The sequence below is a fragment of the Bubalus kerabau genome, chromosome 18, assembly GCF_029407905.1.
Source record: "Bubalus kerabau isolate K-KA32 ecotype Philippines breed swamp buffalo chromosome 18, PCC_UOA_SB_1v2, whole genome shotgun sequence".
NCBI classification, from domain to species: Eukaryota; Metazoa; Chordata; class Mammalia; order Artiodactyla; family Bovidae; genus Bubalus; species Bubalus kerabau.
The window spans coordinates 17,076,036-17,096,987 of record NC_073641.1 but is presented as its reverse complement, the minus strand read 5'-3'; the positions used below and the strand labels follow the sequence as shown (position 1 = coordinate 17,096,987).

The 20,952-nt window shown below is 37.5% G+C and overlaps 1 protein-coding gene across 14 annotated transcripts in view; it reads left to right on the top strand.

The window, feature by feature from the left end:
• RNF180 (ring finger protein 180) overlaps window positions 1-20,952 on the top strand; it is a 297,228-nt gene that overhangs the window by 142,561 nt on the left and 133,715 nt on the right. The window lies entirely within an intron of this gene.

The following is a 20,952-nucleotide window of genomic DNA, read 5'->3' as shown; positions in this document are numbered from 1 at the left end:
AATAAAACTTCCAAATTCTTAATATATTTCATTTATTTAGCATTTACTGAGTATTTTCCCTCTACAAGCTCAGGGTCTAATCACTGAGATGGATGGAAGGCAGTAGTGATGTTAAAATTATGGCAGGTACCATAAAAGACGTATGCACAGGATGTTGGAGTAATAGCCAACTCTGCAGGAAAGGTGAAGGATCAGAAGGCATTTCCTCCTGAGAATCCTCATGTGAAGTCTGTGGGACAGTCAGTCAAGAGCTTACTAGGAGAATAGGCAGAGAATTAAAGGAGAGGACATGGCCTCTTCTTAAGCATAAGAAAATGGTAGCATTGGGAGGATGAATAAGGAGATGTTTCTGACTGAGGGTCAAGACGGGAAGGTACATAGAGGCCAGAACCAAAAAACAATTTTATGCCTTGCTAGGAAATTTAAAACAAGATTAAGAATGACCTGATAAAGTTGTGTTTTTGAAGTCAGTATAGCCAAAGTGTAGTGGGTAAATAGGAGAATGAATGGAAAAGACTTAGAGAGGCATCTAAACCTAGTTAGGTTATTTTGGAAATTCTGATAAGAGAGTTTAAAATGACACTGGAGATCAACAAATTTGAGAGAGACTGAATCCCAACAGCACTTGAGAACTAATAGATGTGACGGTGAAAGAGGAAGAGAGAGAATCACTGGGTTTTGGTTAATAAATTGAGGATGCTATTTCCTTGGGCCATACATAAATACAAGTTGAGCAAGACTGGGAAGGTAATAAGATAAGGAATAGGTAGACATGTTGAGACTAACATGTTTGGGAGATACATAGGCAGATATATTCAACAGTTGGTTATAAATATGTTCACTTACTTATTTATTCATATGTTTATAGATGTTAAGACTTCCCCTGCTGGCTCAAAGGGTAAAGCGTCTGCCTACAATGCGGGAGACCCGAGTTCAATCCCTGGGTCAGGAAGATCCCCTGGAGAAGGAAATTGCAACCAACTCCAGTACTCTTGCCTGGCAAATCCCATGGACAGAGGAGCCTAGTAGGCTATAGTCCATGGGGTCGCAAAGAGTTGGACATGACTGAGCAGCTTCACTTTCACTTTTATAGATGTTAAAGTTTAGAGTATATCCTGGACTAAGGTACAGTATTTGTTGCTGTTGTTGTTCAATTGCCCAGTGGTGTCCAACTCTGCAATCATGTGGACTGCAGCATGCCAGGCTTCCCTGTCCCTCACTGTCTCCCAGAGTTTGCTCAAACTCCTATCACTGAGTTGGTGATGTCATCCAATCATCTCATCCTCTGTCACCCCCTTCTCATCCTGCCCTCAGTCTTTCCCAGCATCAGGGTCTTTTCCAGTGACTCAGCTCTTCGCATCAGGTGGCCAAAGCATTGGAGCCTCAGTTTCAGCATCAGTCCTTCCAATGAATATTCAGGGTTAATTTCCTTTAGGACTGACTGATTTGATCTCCTTGCAGTCCAAGGGACTCTCAAGAGTCTTCTCTAGCACCACAGTTCAAAAACATGAATTCTTCAGCACTCAGCCTTTTTTATGGTCCAACTCTCATATCCATATATGACTATTGGAAAAACCATAGCTTACCTTAGTCAGCAAAGTGATGTCTCTGCTTTTTAATATACTGTCTAGGTTTGTCATAGATTTTCTTCCAAGGAGCAAGCATCTTTTGATTTCATGGCTGCTGTCAGCATCCACAGTGATTTTGGAGTCCAAGAAAATAAAATCCATCACTGTTTCCATTGTTTCCCCGTCTATTTTCCATGAAGTGATGGGACCCGATGCCATGACCTTTGTTTTTTGAATGTTGAGCTCAAGCCAGCTTTTTCGATCTCCTCTTTCCTCGTTATCAAGAGACTCTTTAGTCCCTTTTCACTTTTTTTGCCAAAAGGGTGCTGTCATCTGCATATCTGAGTTTGTCGATATTTCTCCTGGCAGTTTTGATTCCAGCTTGTGATCCAGTCCAGCACTTCACATGATATACTCTGCATATAAGTTAAATAAGCAGGGTGACAATATACAGCCTTGATGTATTCCTTTCCCAATTTGGAAACAGTCTCTTGTTTCATGTCCAGTTGTAACTGTTGCTTCTTGACCTGCATACAAGTTTCTCAGGAGGCAGGTAAGGTGGTGATCTGGTATTCCCATCTCTTTAAGAATTTTCCACAGTTTGTTGTGATTCACACTGTCAAAGGCTTTAGCGGAGTCAATGAAGCAGATCAGTTTCTTTAACACAGACATAATTTGTTTTTTCAAAATTAAGTTAGCTCTCTGTTTTGTTTTGAATATTAGATATTATTATTACATGCCCTTATAAAAATTCAAACACTATGAAAAGAATCAAAACCTCTGATAATCCTATTTCTGGCTTCCTTACCTTTAATAGACTTTTCACATATACAGTTTTGTAACACAGAACATAAATAAGTGTAAGAACATGTTGAATAGTGCATGTCTATATGCATATTATATGATACACAGATTTATTCATGTAGACATTATATAGACATTTTGCCGGAAAGGCATAACTGTGCATAGTCTTATAAACTGCTTTTATCTCCACTTAAGATAACTTCATAGCAGTTTTTTAATCAAGTCTGTGGCTTACATCATCATTTTCAGTGACTGAAAAAATATTCTATTGTATATCTTGTAATTTTTCTAATCATTCCCATATTATTGAATTTTTTATTTTTTCCCATGTTTTCTTATAACTAATTTTAAAGAGTTATTCATAAAAGAATAGTCTTTCATTTGAAATGAATAACGTCAAATTAAAGTAAGAAATAAATTAATTTATATAATGTTTGGTTGAATCTTGGGTTTCACTACTAATGTTATCTGAGTAGGTCACACTACTTCCCTGGCTTCTGTTTCCTCATTTCTATAATTATCTATTCATTTAAAATAATCAGTCCCTCAGTTCCTCTCAGTGTTGGTTATTATGTGATTTGTTTTGCTCTGATGATAACTACTTCTAAAGAGGTAGTTAAACATAAATATTATTATGGAGCAATGACTTTGAAATGAGATCAATTCAGGATCGACCCCTGGTTGCACAACTGACTAGCTAGGTGACTGCATGTGTGCTAAGTCACTTCAGTCGTGTCTGACTCTTTGTGACCCTATGAACCATAGCCTTCCAGGCTCCTCTGTCTATGGGATTTTCTAGGCAGGAACAGTGGAATGGGTTGCCATGCCCTCCTCCAGGGGATCTTCCAACTCAGGGGTCACACCCGCATCTCTTAAGTCTCCTGCATTGACAGGTGGGTTCTTTACCACTAGCACCACCTGGGAAGCCCCTAGTTAGGTGACTAGATCAGGTTTATTTAACCTCTCATCTTTGAGCCTCAGTTTCCTCATATGTAAAGTGGGAATGGTAGTTCCTATCTTAAAAGGAAAATTATATCCAATATTCCTAGCACAGTGCCTTCCACATAACAAGTGCTATTGTTTGTGTTATTGTGTGTTTCTTCCTTCCTTTGTTAGCAAATTATCCAGAGTATTGGTTCAGCCTCCTCTTTTCTTTCTTATGGGTCAGATTTAATCCAGCAGTCGTATTCATTCTGAATGCATACTGAATGCAAAGAAGCATTTCAAAGCCCCAAATAGGAAAGAATATAAAGAAGATATATTTCATTGATGTCATACAGATTTATTTCAGTACATGCAGAAATAGAAGATTTAACAATTTTAGCTTTCTAGTGGTTCCGTTTTAAGCTGAAAACTCATTTCACTAATCGTTCAACATATCATGCTTCTGCCCACAACAGCAACCTTGGGTAGAAGTGACTTCATCTGTCAATTGTGTCCTTTTATATACCTCTAATACAAATGCTTTTTATTCATTGCTTCTCAGAATATTATAAATATTTTCTGTGATAGAGCAAAATACTTTTCCTTTTATCTGAAAAAAAAAAATGACTCTTAGATGCAGTAAACTCATTGGCTCCCCTTTTCTCTAGTTTCATTTCTTTCTGAGAATGCCATTACTTGATTAAATGCTGTAAATACATATCTTAAATAGCAATTGGTGGGCAGGGGCTCTCTTGTATGTGAATACCATGTGAAAGTAAATGAAAATCACCCAAATCAGAATATGCAATGGCTGTTTATTCCAAACTTGCTAGATAGCAAGGGAGTCAGCCACCATCACTTATATTTGGCAGACTCCAAAGGCAGGCAGATGAATGAAAAATCTTTACAGTTAAAAAACAGGATGGCTTCAGGTATATCCTGGGAGGCTGTTGGCATAGAGGAGCTGTATGTAGAGGGACTGACTAGAAGCAGAGCATTCTATGTAGTTGATAAGGAGTACATAGTTGGCTTTCTTCATTTCCTAAATTTCCTAAATTACAAATGGGAGCAAAATTTAGAGAACCTATCTATTATTAATCAAACCCTAGCCATTTAGGGCTGACTGTTTCAGGGGTCATTTCTTGACTAGTTGCTGAAATAGTGGGCTGACTTCCTGGACTGATTATGTTAGGTAATGGGCTGATTTCCTGGGCTAGGAGCTGCAAATTGTGGATCAGAGTTTTGTTTTGTATGTATGCCTGGGTGAATTATTCAGCCTGTCAACGACCTTTTTAGACAGGAAAGTACTATATAGACTTATCCCACAGCAGTGTACTTTAGGAAAAATCTTCTCAAGTCATTTATTATAGTTAATAATTTCTTGCTACTTTATACTATAAATAGTACTTTTAGAAATATTTTAATATCACTTAATATAGTAAAATATAAATTAGCAAAATATGTATTTGTTAATTATTAATTATTGTGTTATATTAACTATATATTAATAAGTAATTATATTAAAGCAACTTTTCATATTTTAGAAAAGATTGGTGGCTGGGTATATATAGTGATAATAAAAAATTTAAGGACATTTTGAACAAACCTTATGATTAACATTTAAATATTGTAATATGCTAAAGAAGTAATAATAAGAACACATGTAACTTTTACTAACTTCTAGGCATTACCAGTTAAGCACTATTTGAATATTAGCTAATTCAATCTCTCATCAATCCTATGAGGAAGATACTTTTATTTTTCTTCTTTAGTAAATGAGAAAACACAAGCATAGAGAAGTTACGTCGTTGTCCAAGGTTATTCAGCTGGTAGTGATAGAACCAAAATTTGAACCCTGAAAGCTTGGCTCTTTTTATCTTCGTGTATTTATACAGCTTGACAACTAGATTATCCTACTTAATTGGCACAGTTTGATCAGAAAACAAAGCTATGTTGTAATTGACCTCATGGCCAATTTTACCCCTGTTCTCAAGAAGTCCTTTTGAATTGCCATTTTTATACTTACCCCCAGTTTTTCCACACGTAGATTACCCTTCACAACTTTTATACCTCAGGTAGTATTCTCGCATGATCTTTCTGTACTTACAATAGTAACTTACTGAAAGGATGCGTACTATTTTAATATAGTAAACAGGAAGTTGAAAAGGAAAAGTAATATATGCATTTCAAAGCTAATGTAAGGCTGTTGCATTATCCATTTTTAAAAATCAGCTCCTTCCCTTTGCTTAATACATAATTAAAAGCAGTCTGGGGGAATCAGGATTCGGCAAGACCATCATTTACCTTATGTCACCTATGTTCTGGGCACCTAGATGCTTTAATGTGCCAGCTTATTTGTATATTGCTTTTTTCATGTGTCAAAATTGAAGGGTAGAATCAGTACCCACAGCTTGCTAAGGGGTTTGCAGATATTGATGACTCATTCATATTACCATGGCACACAAGCCAAACAACTAATGAATGTGAATTTTAAATATGTAGCTTACTAGTAACACTTTGTTTCATCATGAAGGGTCTCAGTAGTTGCTTCAGTTTTCTGAAAAAGGAAAATATTTAGATAGCATTAATTTTCGAAACACAATGGCATTGATGAATGGGAAACATTCACTCATTAAGAGACCTTTCCAAGAGTAGCAGGGCATTTTTATTTCATAGTTGTCATGCTGAAACTTCATTTTAACCTTGAGTGATTTATTTTGAGCATTAAAGCCTGCAAAATGTGTCCTTCAACATTTTTGTGAGCTGCAAGTACTTTTTTATTTTCTCTCCAACCTAGAGAAGCCTGGAGGGAAAAGAATGTTTGTGATACATTGACAGTGATATCTCTGCCCAACCACAAACTCCCACTGCAAGATAAGTGAGTCTGTAAAGGCTGCTAACTCAAATAAGCTGTGCTATGGCAATCGCAACAAGATATAAAACTAGGAAATAAATATGGCAATAAGAATGACTTTGATTAGTAGTATTTTAGATAAGTCCTGGCTCTGAAACTGGCTGTCTCTGTGATTTTGAGTAAGCCACCTGTCTGAGAATCAGTTTCCTGAGAGGGAGCATGAGAGGGACGTTCTGAGTGTTAGTAAAGTTCTATTTCTTGAGCCAGATAGTGGTTAGACAAGTGTTTTCAGTTTGTTAGAGTTCATTGTGCATTTGTAAATTATTTTCTATGTGAGTTACACTTCAGCAAAATCAGTGCTGTGCTGATAAATATTTCTCCAGGGGAGAAGAAACCCTGCCTTGTAGCACTTGCCGATATCCATGACATAAATACATGTTTTAAATCACCATGGCTGATTTCAAGCAACCGGTATGAAATCATCACTGAATGAAGAATTGGGAAGAGGTGTACAAATTTGGCTCTTTAAGCTGGCTCTATCACATTATTAAATAAAATGTACCTGAAAGTTGACTAAAGAGACTTTTAAGTACTAATATTTCTTAATTTATCCTTTCTTATACTGTGATTCAGAGAAGACAATGGCAACCCACTCTATTACCCTTGCCTGGGAAATCCCATGGACAGAGGAGCCTGGTAAGCTTCAGTCCAAGGGGTCTCTAAGAGTCGGACACAACTGAGAGACTTCACTTTCACTTTTCACTTTCATGCACTGGAGAAGGAAATGGCAACCCACTCCAGTGTTCTTGCCTGGAGAATCCCAGGGACGGGGGAGCCTGGTGGGCTGCCGTCTATGGGGTTGCACAGAATCAGACACGACTGAAGCGACTTAGCAGCAGCAGCAGCATACTGTGGTTAGCAGCTATGAAGTGAAAAATCACTTGTCACAATGGCTTCATCAAGACCTATTAACTTTTTTTTAAATGTATAACATTTCTTGTTTCCTCAGTTGCCCAACATTGAAGTTTTCTTTATCCATTCAGTTCAGTTCAATCACTCAGTTGTGTCCGACTCTTTGTGACCCCATGAATCACAGCACTCCAGGCCTCCCTGTCCATCACCAACTCCCTGAGTTCACTCAAACTCATGTCCATCGAGTCGGTGGTGCCATCCAGCCATCTCATCCTCTGTTGTCCCCTTCTCCTGCCCCCAGTCCCTCCCAGTCCATGATAAAACATATTTAATTTATGCACATTTACTTATTATATTTCATTTTACTTATTTGGGGAGTTTTGTTGTTTTTAATAATGTTTTAATGAATCCTCGTGAAACTGCTGCTCAACCCAGGAACTAGAATATCCTCAGTGAAGCATTCTTCTTGCCTTGTGTTAGTTTCATATCTCACACATATGTGTAATCAATATTAGTTTTATTTAGTTTTGAATTTTTTATGTATTGTTTAATTGGAGGATAATTGCTTTACAATGTGGTGGTTTCTGCCATACAACAATGCAAGTGAGTCATAATTAAATATACCTCTTCTCTTTTAAGCCCCGCCCCCATTCCACTTGTCCAGGTCATCACAGGATGCCAGGTCAAGTTCTCTGTGTTATATAGCAACTTCCCGCTAATTACCTATTTTATGCACGATAGAGTATGTATGTCAATGCTACTTTCTCAATTTGTCCTGCCCTCTCCTTTCCCCACTGTGTCCACATGTCCTTTATCTACATCTGTGTCTCCTTTCCTTCCCTGCAAATAGATTCATCAGTACCCTTTTTGTAGATTCCATATATACGCATTAATATATTTGTTTTTCTCTTACTGACTTACTTCACTATGTATAATAGACTCTAGATTCATCCACCACATTAGAACTGACTCAAGTGCGTTCCTTTTATAGCTCAATAATATTCCATTGTGTATGTGTACAGTATCTTCTTTAGCCTTTCATCTGTTGATGGACATCTGGGTTGCTTCCATGTCCTGGGTACTGTAAACAGTGCTGTAATGAACAATGGGGCACTTCTAAGTAGATTCTTCTGTATGTTTCTTTTAAATACAGTTTGTTCATTTTTGTGGTTAATTCTACAGACCTTTAACCCAGTGCTTTCATTGTTTGGTTTATGTCACTCTCATATAAAGTTAAAAGTTAAATTGCTCACTCAGTCGTGTCCAACTCGTTGTGACTCCATGGACTGTAGCTCACCAGACTCCTCCATCCATGGGATTCTCCAGGCAAGAATACTGGAGTGGGTTGCCAGCAGAGTGGATATATTGTGCTTTGTTTATTTTATATACCTTTTTTTTTTTAGCAGTTTGATTTATTATAAAATGTGTATCTTCCACTTTCTTTTCTTTCTGTCCTTTCCATTATATGTTTTCTTTAGTAAATGAATGTATTTCCCCCCAAATGTGTCATAAGTCATTGAAATATCTTAATGTGTATCACTGCCACACACACACACACACAAAATGTGCTGAAGGAATCTATAATGATTACCAAAAAAATTCTATTAATACCTAAACTGAGAATGAGCCCAGAATATTATGGGTGATTAGCAACCAGAAACATTAGAGTCCTCATGACAAGGAATGTAGCCCACTCAGAATGATTACCAGCTATCAAAATTTCATCACCAAATTTTCCTAAATTATAATAAAAGACTTAAAATGACCTTCTGCTACAAATCTAGCTGCTATAACCAAACTTTTAAGAAAATCTTGCTACTGATGAAATTTAAATGATGCTGAGTAAAAAAAGTTATGTTCAGAATTATGTGGGGAAAGTAGATATAAATAGGGAAAATGACAGAACTGATGAATATTTATTCATCTATACAAAAATAGGACAGCAGCTCCTATCACAATTCTGAAATTCAAAAACCATTGAAAGCCAAAATTTTTGTTTTCATAACTCATTTGATTGCCAGACTTGTCCTGATCTGAATTACCTGAATTCAAGTAAAGGGAAACTAAGTGTTGTTTTTTGTTTCATTTGTTGTATATTTTCATGTTCTACTGGAAAAAATATGTAGTGTTCAATTCCAGAAAACTGCCCTAGACTCTGCGGAGACAGAGCTTCTCTACCTATCTGAAAATTTAAATATTCTAATTTATGAAAAATATCTGGCCCTAAAGATTGTGAACTGTAGTAAACTAATTGCATTTATTTTACACTCACACCATAAATTCTTAACCTTGTTTGTTCCATAGACCTCTTTTGCAAACTTAAAAAAATATTTTAAATGCATAAAAGAAAGTGCATCGATAAGTTCAGTTCAGTTCAGTCGCTCAGTCATATCCGACTCTTTGTGACCCAATGAATTGCAGCACGCCAAGCTTCCCTGTCCATCACCAACTCCCAGAGTTCACTCAAACTTATGTCCATCGAGTCGGTGATGCCATCCAGCTATCTCATCCTCTGTCGTCTCCTCCTACTCCTGCCCTGAATCCCTCCCAGCATCAGAGTCTTTTCCAATGAGTCAACTCTTTGCATAAGGTGGCCAAAGTACTGGAGTTTCAGCTTTAGCATCATTCCTTCCAAAGAAATCCCAGGGCAGATCTCCTTTAGTATGGACTAGTTGGATCTCCTTGCAGTCCAAGGGACTCTCAAGAGTCTTCTCCAATACCACACTTCAAAAGCATCAATTCTTTGGCACTCAGCTTTCTTCACAGTCCAACTCTCACATCCATACATGACCACTGGAAAAACCATAGCCTTGACTAGACAGACCTGTGTTGGCAAAGTAATATCTCTGCTTTTGAATATGCTATCTAAGTTGATCATAACTTTCCTTCCAAGGAGTAAGCGTCTTGGGAGGAAACATGCATCTGCAGTCATTTTGGAGCCCCAAAAAATAAAGTCTGATACTGTTTCCACTGTTTCCCCATCTATTTCCCATGAAGTGATGAGACCAGATGCCATGATCTTTGTTTTCTGAATGTTGAGCTTTAAGCCAACTTTTTCACTCTCCACTTTCACTTTCATCAAGAGGCTCTTTAGCCTTCACTTTCTGCCATAACGGTGATGTCATCTGCATATCTAAGGTTATTGATATTTCTCTCAGCAATCTTGATTCCAGCTTGTGCATCTTCCAGCCCAGCTTTTCTCATGATGTACTCTGCATATTAGTCAAATAAGCAGGGTGACAATATACAGCCTTGACATACTCCTTTTCCTATTTGGAACCAGTCTGTTGTTCCATGTCCAGTTCTAACTGTTGCTTCCTGACCTGCATAGCAGTTTCTCAAGAGGCAGGTCAGGTGGTCTGGTATTCCCATCTCTTTCAGAATTGTCCACAGTTTATTGTGATCCACACAGTCAAATGCTTTGACATAGTCAATAAAGCAGAAATAGATGTTTTTCTGGAAGTCCCTTCCTTTTTTGATGATCCAGTGGATGTTGGCAATTTGTTCTCTGGTTCCTCTGCTTTTTCTAAAACCAGCTTGAACATCTGGAAGTTTGCAGTTCACGTACTTCTGAAGCCTGGCTTGGAAAATTTTGAGCATTACTTTACTAGGGTGTGAGATGAGTGCAATTGTGTGGTAGTTTGAGCATTCTTTGGCATTGCCTTTCTTTGGGATTGGAATGAAAACTGACCTTTTCCAGTCCTGTGGCCACTGCTGAGTTTTCCAAATTTGCTGGCATATTGAGTGCAGCATTTTCACAGCATCATCTTTCAGGATTTGAAAGAGCTCAACTGGAATTCCATCACCTCCACTAGCTTTGTTTGTAGTGATGCTTTCTAAGGCCCACTTGACTTCACATTCCAGGATGTCTGGCTCTAGGTGAGTGATCACACCATCGTGATTATCTAGGTCAGGAAGATCTTTTTTTGTACAGTTCTTCTGTGTACTCTTGCCACCTCTTCTTAATATCTTCTGCTTCTGTTAGGCCCATACCATTTCTTTCCTTATCGAGCCCATCTTTGCATGAAATGTTCTCTTGGCATCTCTAATTTTCTTGAAAAGATCTCTAGTCTTTCCCATTCTGTTGTTTTCCTCTATTTCTTTGCACTGATCGCTGATGAAGGCTTTCTTATCTCTCCTTGCTATTCTTTGGAACTCTGCATTCAGATGCTTATATCTTTCCTTTTCTCCTTTGCTTTTTGCTTCTCTTCTTTTCACATCTGTTTGTAAGGCCTCCCCAGACAGCCATTTTTCTTTTTTGCATTTCTTTTCCATGGGGATGGTCTTGATCCCTGTCTCCTGTACAATGTCATGAACGTCCATCCAGAGTTCATCAGACACTCCATCAGATCTAGTCCCTTAAATCTATTTCTCACTTCCACTGTATAATCATAAGGTATTTGATTTAGGTCATACCTGAACAGTCAGTCTATGGTTTCCCCCACTTTCTTCAATTTCAGTCTGAATTTGGCAATAAGGAGTTCATGATCTGAGCCACAGTCAGCTCCTGGACTTGTTTTTGCTGACTGTATAGAGCTTCTCCATCTTTGGCTGTAAGAATATAATCAGTCTGATTTCAGTGTTGACCACCTGGTGATATCCGTGTGTAGAGTCTTCTCTTGTGTTGTTGGAAGAGGGTGTTTGCTATGACCTGTGCGTTCTCTTAGCAAAACTCTATTAGTCTTTGCCCTGCTTCCTTCCATACTCCAAGGCCAAATTTGCCTGTTACTCCAGGTGTTTCTTGACTTCCTACTTTTGCATTCCAGTCCCCCATAATGAAAAGGACATCTTTTTTGAGTGTTAGTTCTAAAAGGTCTTGTAGGTCTTCATAGAACTGTTCAACTTCAACTTCTTCAGCGTTACTGGTTGGGGTGTAGGCTTGGATTATTATTGATATTGAATGGATTGCCTTGGAAATGAACAGAGATCATTCTGTCATTTTTGAGATTGTATCCAAGTACTGCATTTCAGACTCTTTTGTTGACCATGATGGCTACTCCATTTCTTGTAAGGTATTCCTGCCCACAGTAGTAGATAACTATATTGAAAACATTATCAAAATAATAAAAATTTGAAATGTAGTTAATATATGTGCTTCTTTATTAAGGCTTTATGTAAAAGGATCCAGTAGTTGGTGTAATTATTGTAGTAAAGTCATCAAAGAGATGAGTGTAAATGATATTTAGGAATGTCTGCACTGTTTCATCATGTGCAAGTCTTTAATATTCTGTTGGTCACAAAATCACAGTTACTTCTAATACGTGGAACTCATCTCCTACATTCCAACTTGAAGGAAATGATTAACTTCAAATAGAGATTAGAAAAAATTGGTATGTAATTCATTTTCCCATCCTAGTTCATAGAACCCCAGCCACATTCTATCCATGGATCATAGTTTAAGAAACTTTGGTTCAGATACTGTTAATCATAAATTTATCTGTTTTCCTTACTGGTCTCCATTGTTGGTTCATTTAAGTTCACAAGATGAGGAAGCTGGAGTTCAAGTCATGCCTTTACTCTCAGCTCACGTTATTTCAAACAATTTCCTATCTTATTTTGAGTTTTATTATATAATAGACAAAGCATCTGAATGTGTTATTTATAGGTTGAATTCTAGCTGTAGTACTTTAGAATTTATCCTATTCTAGCCATGTTATAAATTAGGAATGTAATATTTATGTACAAGTCTTTGTTCCTTTTTTTAGTATAGATGATGTTCCACTTATTTTTCCATTTCTGTTACAAATTTCTGAATATCTTAGGTAGAGAAAATTTGTGTGGAGGGGACAAATACATCTGTATATCCTCTGCTGGCATCTGTATATCCAAAAACATCTGTATATCCAAAAACATCTTTATATCCAACTGCTGCCCACCTGCAGTTATTTATTATTACTTCCTCTAATGTCTTCTGCATACCTACATCCAAATAGCTAATCCCCACAACTGTAGCCTTGCTCACACCATTCCTAGCTCTCATGTGCCCTTTCTCTCCTTTCTTTAATAGTTGATATATCACTTTTGTTTTTTAAGGGATTTTTCAGACAACTCCTGTCTGAATCTACCCGCAATGCAGGAGACTTGGGTTTGATCCCTGGATTGGGAAGATCCCCTGGAGAAGCGAACAGCTACCCACTCCAGTATTCTGGCCTGGAGAATTCCATGGACCGTATTGTCCATGGGGTCATGAAGGGTCAGACATGACTGAGGGACTCTCACTTTCACTTTTCAGACAACTCATTCAGTTACATATGGTTAAATTAACTATAGCCTGGTCTAGTCACTTTTTGGACATGGCTTGACTGTTTTTATGTTGTATGCCCTGATACATTCTCCCCATAAAAAATTATCACCTCTCTGTAATAATTTTTAAGAAGAAATGAAGGATGATTTTGTTTTCCTTAATGTTTCCCTTGTGCTGGATTGTCATTGCCAGCTACAGCCCACGTGAGCAAACTTGAGGTGCCTCTTTTCTGTTTCTTTGTGCCTCAGGAAGCACTGCAGCCTCTTTGTGTTCCTTCATGTTCAGGTAAAAGCTTGAACATTATTTGTTTGTTCCTTTCTCAGCAGAAGTAAAGATGATTTTCAAAAAACCTCCTGAAGGCCCTGAGGTATTTGTCTGAGATAAATTGCTCTTCTAATAAGCCAGTGTTCAGCTGAACTGTGGGGTAGCAGAGTATATCACATGTGCCCTTGGAAATTGTGTTCAGTGCCACAGGTGTCCACCTCTGACTTTATTTTCTAACTTCAAAGTTTATTTTTGAAATAAAGCTGACTTTCCAGTGGAGCAGCAATAGTTTTGGCATATGCAAAGTGTGTGTGTGTGTTAGTCGCTCAGTCGTGTCCAACTGTTTGTGACCCCATGAACTGTACAGCCCACCAAGCTCTTCTGTCCATGGGATTTTCCAGGCAAGGATACTGGAGTGTGTTGCCATTTCCTTCTCCAGAGGATCTTCCCGACCCAGGGATCAAACCTGGATCTCCTGCCTTGCAATTGGATGCTTTACTGTCTGAGCTACTAGGGAATAACCTACTATTAAAACTTTAGCTTAGAACTTAGAGGTACCCATCAGTTTTCAGTTATTGCAGGCATTCATCACCTGACTGAAATTCATGGGCTGGATATGTGATATAGGACCACCATAGTGGCATGCTCCTTCCTAACTACTGTTGTTTAGTCACTGAGTCATATCCGACTCTTTCACAACTGCATGGTTGTAGCCTGCCAGGCTTCTCTGTCCTTGGGATTTCCCAGGCAAGAATACTGGAGTGGATTACCATTTCCTTCTTCAGGGGATGTTCCCAACCCAGGGATTGAATCCACATCTCCTGCTTGGCAGGTGAATTCTTTACCACTGAGCCACCTGGGAAGCCCTCCCAGTACTGCCACAAAAACAAACAAACAAAAACATTTCTTTAATATATTTTTTATGGAACTAGTATATTTCACAGAAAGACATAATGACGTCTTTGGAATAAATGGGTGTACCACTGAGCTGTATTTGTCTTGTTTGTTTTTATCATATGTTAGAGGGAAGTATTATTATCAATAACTAGGAGAAGGCAATGGCTCCCCACTCCAGTACTCTTGCCTGGAAAATCCCATGGACAGAGGAGCCTGGTGGACTGCAGTTCATGGGGTCTCGAAGAGTCGGACATGACTGAGTGACTTCACTTTCACTTTTCACTTTCATGCATGGGAGAAGGAAATGGCAACCCACTCCACTGTTCTTGCCTGGAGAATCCCAGGGACGGGGGAGCCTGGTGGGCTGCCGTCTATGGGGTCGCACAGAGTCGGACACGACTGAAGTGACTTAGCAGCAGCAGCTTTGCCCAACTGAAGAGAAATTAAATGGTGGGCTTCAGCATTGCCGCATTCACACCATCAAAGCAGTGTTAGTCTGTATCCTCTTTTCAATTTGGTGGTAATAGCTGGGGAAGGAATAGGGAAGTTAATTAAATGTACCATTCATTTCCCCATACACCCATCTAACCTGTAAACTAATTGCAGCAAAGTATTCTTATCTGTCTTTCCTAGGTATTTGAGGTCAGATTCTGAATTGTATTTGCAGAGTATGCCATGGCCTTAAGTGTTATTTCTTTAATGTGCTTTTGTATTAGGGTTTTTGGGCTTCCCTGGTGGCTCAGAGGGCTTACCCTGGCTCAGTGGTAAAGGATTTGCCTGCCAATGCAGTAGACATGGGTTCAATCCCTGGGTCAAAAACATCCCCTGAAGAAGGAAATGGCAATCCACTCTAGTATTCTTGCCTGGGAAATCCCATGGATAGAGGAGCCTAGTGGGCTACAGTCCATGGGGTTGCAAGAGAGTCGTATACAACTTAGCAACTAAACAACAACATCAGGGTCTTTATTTTGGGGGCACTTTATGTATAAGATCTCATTTAATTCTTACAACATATTTATGAGGAGAATGGTATTAGTCCCAACATGCATTTGAATAAACTGAGACTCAGAGAGGTTAAATAATTTGTCTAAGTTCACAAGATACATTAAGTGCCAAAATAGGAAATTCAGTTTATGCCTTTCTGAAGCATAAATTTTTAAGGATTTAAAAAAGTATTTTTGTTTTAACTATAATCAGATTTTTACTTATTTGTTTATTTGCTTCTTCCAATTAGATTTTGAGCTATTGAGGAAAGGATTAATTTAGAAATCTTGCTCATACTAAACATCTTTCTGAAGGTAAATGTATATGTTTTGATAAAAATAAGGAATTTTTTGATGTCCATGAAACTGGAATAAAGTATATGCCTAGTATTTTCTTTTTATGTAACCATCAAGTACAAGAAACATAATATCCCCTAAACTTGAAGCACTATTTTGGAGAACTGGATTGTTCTACTTTCTGTCTGTTATAGTTACTTATCAAGAAAACTTGCTTATTCCCAGAGGGAAGGTTAAAACTAGGACACCACGAAGTGGATACAACAGAGTGAATAAAATGTGACTTCTCTTAGTCACATGTTGCTGACTAAAGAGGCATAATGTGTCTCATGATTATTTCTCTTCTTGTAAGAACTTTGTTTTGTGCTTTGTTTTGTTTTTTTTTTTAATAATAAGCTATTAGCTGACAATCTAGAGCAACAATTCTCGGATGTCCCTTTTCTTTTCTCCTTTTAGTGTGACACAAATGAACAATTTTGCCCAGATTCTTAGGAATATCTCCAGGTTTACTGATAGTTCCCAACTCTTCAGCTATAACCCTTCCCCTTTCACCCAAATCAAGAAAGAAAATAAGAATGCAAATAGATTTAGAGTATAGGGAGAATAAGAATACATTAGAATAAGGAATTTAAAAGATAAATATTTTAAACATTGGTAATTCATCAAATATGTATTATTATATCTCATTCATTGAACATAAGTTAATTGAATGGCTACTACATTCAATCAGCTACTACCAGGCACTGTATTAGGGACAGAGTTTAAAGTCCAGTAGGAGTGGGACGCATCAATCAGGCTCTCATACACAAATATGTAAAGTTCAAACTCTGATAAATTCTGTGAAGGAGAAATACATGTTACTATGACAGCATATTGAGTGGGTGACCTATTTTAGATTAAAGAGACAGAAAAGTCTGTCCTAAAAACATGTCTTTTTTAGCCAAGATCTAATAAATGGGCTTCCCTGGTGGTTCAGATGGTAAAGAATCCACCTGCAATGCAGGAGACCTGGGTTTGATTCCTGGGTTGGGAAGATCCCCTGGAGGACATGGCAACCCACTCCAATATTCTTGCCTGGAGAATTCCCATGGACAGAGGAGCTTGGTGGTCTACAGTCCACGGGGTCACTAAGAGTCGGACACGACTGAAAAATAAGCACAATAAATGACTAGGAGTTAAATAAAAGAGGTATGATCACCTAACATGCCAGATAAACAGATTGACATGTACCAAGATCTGTATCCTGAAGGAGGGTGGTACATTTTAGAAAGCAAAAAAATGACAGGCTAGAGCACAGAGGGCAATAGCATAGGTGGTAAGGGATGAAGTTGGTGAGGTTGGAGATGGCATAGGAGGGCCCGTGGTCTAGATGTTGGCTCTTTAACTGAGGCCCTGGAGGTTTTTAAACCATAGGCTAGCATGATAAGAATGACAGTTCAAAAAAATTTTGGCAAAGTGTACAAAATCGTTAGATACAAAAAAGGATGTAAGGACCAGTTAGTTGTCTATTGAAGTATATAGTCCAAGTGAAGAAAGAATGGTAGTTGTAATACAGAAAGGCAGAAATGGATTTGATAAAATTCAAGGACTAGGATAAATAGGATTTACTGATGAATTAGCAAGAAATAGGGTAACACCTGGACTACTCACCTGTAGATCTGGTTGGATTCAGTTGATTAAAGAAAATTAGAAGTGATTCAGTTATAGAGCAGAGACAGTGAATTCAGTTTGAAGCATACTGAATTGAGGTGTCTTTAAGACATCACAACTGAAATATCAAACAGACACTTAAGTATATCTTAAGTATATAGTTTTAGAGCCGAAATGGGAGTCTCAGGCTGGACTTACAAATCTGAAAGTCATCTCTGCAAAAGCTATAGGTTCACTGCCCAGGGAAATGTATAGATTGAGAAGAAAAATCAAGACAGCGGTTTAGAACTAAGCATCAGAGAACTCTAGTTTTATGGGAGGGAAGAGGAAGATTCATTTGAGGAATGAACAGGAGAAAATATGTCATAAAAATCAAGATAAGTGACAAATATTTCAAGATATTTAAAATTTTTAAAGAAGAGAATGATAGTGTCAAATACAAGCCTAGAGATCAAGAAGAGTGAAAAATAGAGACAGTTATTCTGAAAAGTTTAGCTGCCACAGGAAGGAGAGAGAGGGAAGATAGTAGCTAAAACAAAATGCAAGACTAAGGGAATTTGGTAGTTTTTTGGTTTGAAGTTTTTTTCTTTTCTCTGTTTGTTTGCAATGTGAGAAGCCATTAGAGAAAAAGAACTTGTAGATTCAGGAAGAATTTGAAAGCAATGGCAAATGGCAAAGGTTATAGAATAGACATATCAGAGAGTCGGTCAGTGACTTAATAAATTATCCAGGATTAAGACTGAATTGTTCCCACAAATCTGATGCTAGAGTGAACTGCCAGTCTAGAAGAGTATGTGTGTGGTCAGTTGCTCAGTCTTGTCCAGCTCTTTACGACCCCCTAGACTATAGCCCACCGGGATCCTCTGTGCATGGAATTCTCCAGGCAAGAATACTGGAGAGGGTCACCATGCCCTCCTCTGGGGATCCTCCTGACCTGGGTATCTTCCTGACCTAGGGATAAAACCTGCATCTCTTGTGTCTCCTGCATTGGCAGGTGAATTCTTTACCACTAGTGCCACCTGGAAAACCCCAGAAGAGTATAATGCAGTTTAATTATTAGAGAAATATGTAGAATATTATTTGAAAGATTTTTACAGAAACTTTGATTTTAGTGATGAATTAGATGATTTTCTAAAATTCCTTATAGCCCTACTCTTATATAACATATAACAATATTAATTAAATTTTCATGTTTTATATTACATCTCTAGTCTTTATTTATAACTGTAATTTTGTATTAATACTTTTTGATTGCTTTCATCCAGTTCCCCCTCCTCCAACTGCCTCTGGTAACCATAAGTATCATCTCTTTTTCTGTGAGTTTGTTTTTAGAAGGAAGTCTTTATCTTGCAACTCTAAAATAAGCTGAGAATCTTACAGATTATTTATTCCATATGTTACCTTTAGCAGTTTTTTCTAATTTCTTCTTTCTGTCTTCTTTAACCTTATTTTTTTCATGTTTACAATCTCCATTTGCATTCTTACTCAAATTCACTTTTTGTTTTCATTTCATATATTTTAATTGTGGTTGACTTACAGTGTTAATCAGTTTCAGATGTGCAAGTGATTCAATATTTTTATACATTGTACACTGTAGAGTTATTATATTTTTATAATATATTCATATTATCTTATTATATTTTTATTTTATCCTGGTCTCTAATTAACCATAAAGAAAAGTCACTCAGTCTTGTCTGACTCTTTTGTGGCCCTATGGACTGTAGCCCACAAGGCTTCTATGTCCATGGGATTCTCCAGGCAAGAATACTGGCGTGGGTTGCCATTTCCTTCTCCAAATTAACCATATTCTTCTTTTAAAATCTCCTAACACAATTATTTTTAAGTTTCTTACATATTTCTCAGTTATATGTAGTTTTTTAAAAAGTGAGTTCTTTCCTTTCATACATCTACCCAGTACTTTTTCATTGACAGTTTGTTTTCTGACACAATTTGTAACTTTTGACTGTGAGCTTATCCTCAGTGGGAGTTGTTTGTGTGTGAATCTCAGATGCTCTGAATTGCGGAAGAAACCCCTTGAGACAAGTTTTGTGTGTGACTTTGCTGTGGTTTTATGGCTTTGACTAGTATAGCATTTATTTTAATTTTACTTTCTCTATTAAGGGTTTCCAAGCTTCTTAGGATGTTCTAGTTCATACCTCACACCTACAAACAGCACAGGTTTAGAGTACTGGTGTCCTGCCAACTCTTAGTCTAGATTAGCTGGCTCTGTTCCATATTGCTCAGACCAATCTGCCTTTCTAGCTCACTGCTATCCATAGAGCTTAGAATCTTCACTCCTAAGTTATATCGTCAAAATATGTATTAGGTTTTTGAACATTTAATCTAATATTTTTGTTTAAATAGAGCTGAAGGGAGACACTGCATTTGCTTGTTTCCCTATATTGACTAAAAGTCTTTTTTTGTGTGATATAAAAAAGTTTCCCAGTTTTTTCTTAAAATATATTTTTGATGACTGTTATGGAAGCTAGCATATGTTGGAAGTCCAAAACCATTCAATTTGAAATATGTATTTATGCAAATTTGAAGTCATATTCTGAGTAGAAATACAGATTCTTATGCACAACAATGACATTTATAAAAACTTACATTTTTTTAAGAATCAGAAATGAAAAGAATGCTGTACCATGTATATCTGTATATTTAAAGTAACTCCCATATGTTGTTTCTTAATCATTTCTATTTTCTGATAACTTTGATATCTGAACTTTTACCATAAAATAGCATGAACTTTGTGTCAGCTCTAAAGTAAATGCAATAGATAAGATTTAGAGAAAACTAGGTGTACTTCAAGTTTATGTGAAGAAATTAAATGATATAAGGAAAATATGGGAAAGGGAAGATTATACTCTAGGAATGACTTATAATCCATAAACTCATATATTCAAGGAATGTAACTTTACTTTTAGTTAAAGGTGTTTGTACATATAAGTTACACACTGATTATTTGTTGAATGAATTAGTGAGTTTGATTTCTATTTTGAGCACTCTTTCTTTTGGAGGCTGGAAAATAAAGCTCAATCAGCCAAGGATTTACCCTCTTTGTACCTCTAGGTCTGTATTCTAAGTTTCTAGGACCTTCCAAGTGTCAGCATGCTGAAGGTGGTATGAAATTTGGCCTTGTTGATACCTGCTGAGTTAATACTCAGAAGTACTGAGAAAGAAAGGTATTTATTTTCTTTCTTGTATTGACTGAAAGATCTTTGCTGCCTACTTGGTGCCAGATCAATGCGATTCTACCTTACCATACCGCTCCTTTACCATGCTAAGCATGAGAGAATTCTGAGACCTTGCATCCTCCTTGGACTGTATGCTGGAGACTGGAAGCTATGGGATTCCTGCTATCCAAACTCCAAATGTGATGGAATTTTCTGTCGTGTCCATCATCCTCCTCCAGGTTTTAAGCTAAAGTGAACGTGTCGCAGAGTACCTTTTTGGAGGTCTACTAGACTCTTATTCCAATCCCATAGAAATGTTTATCCAGTATGTGTTCAGTAGAAAGGGATAGGGATAGGAGGAGTAGGAAAAAGATCTTCT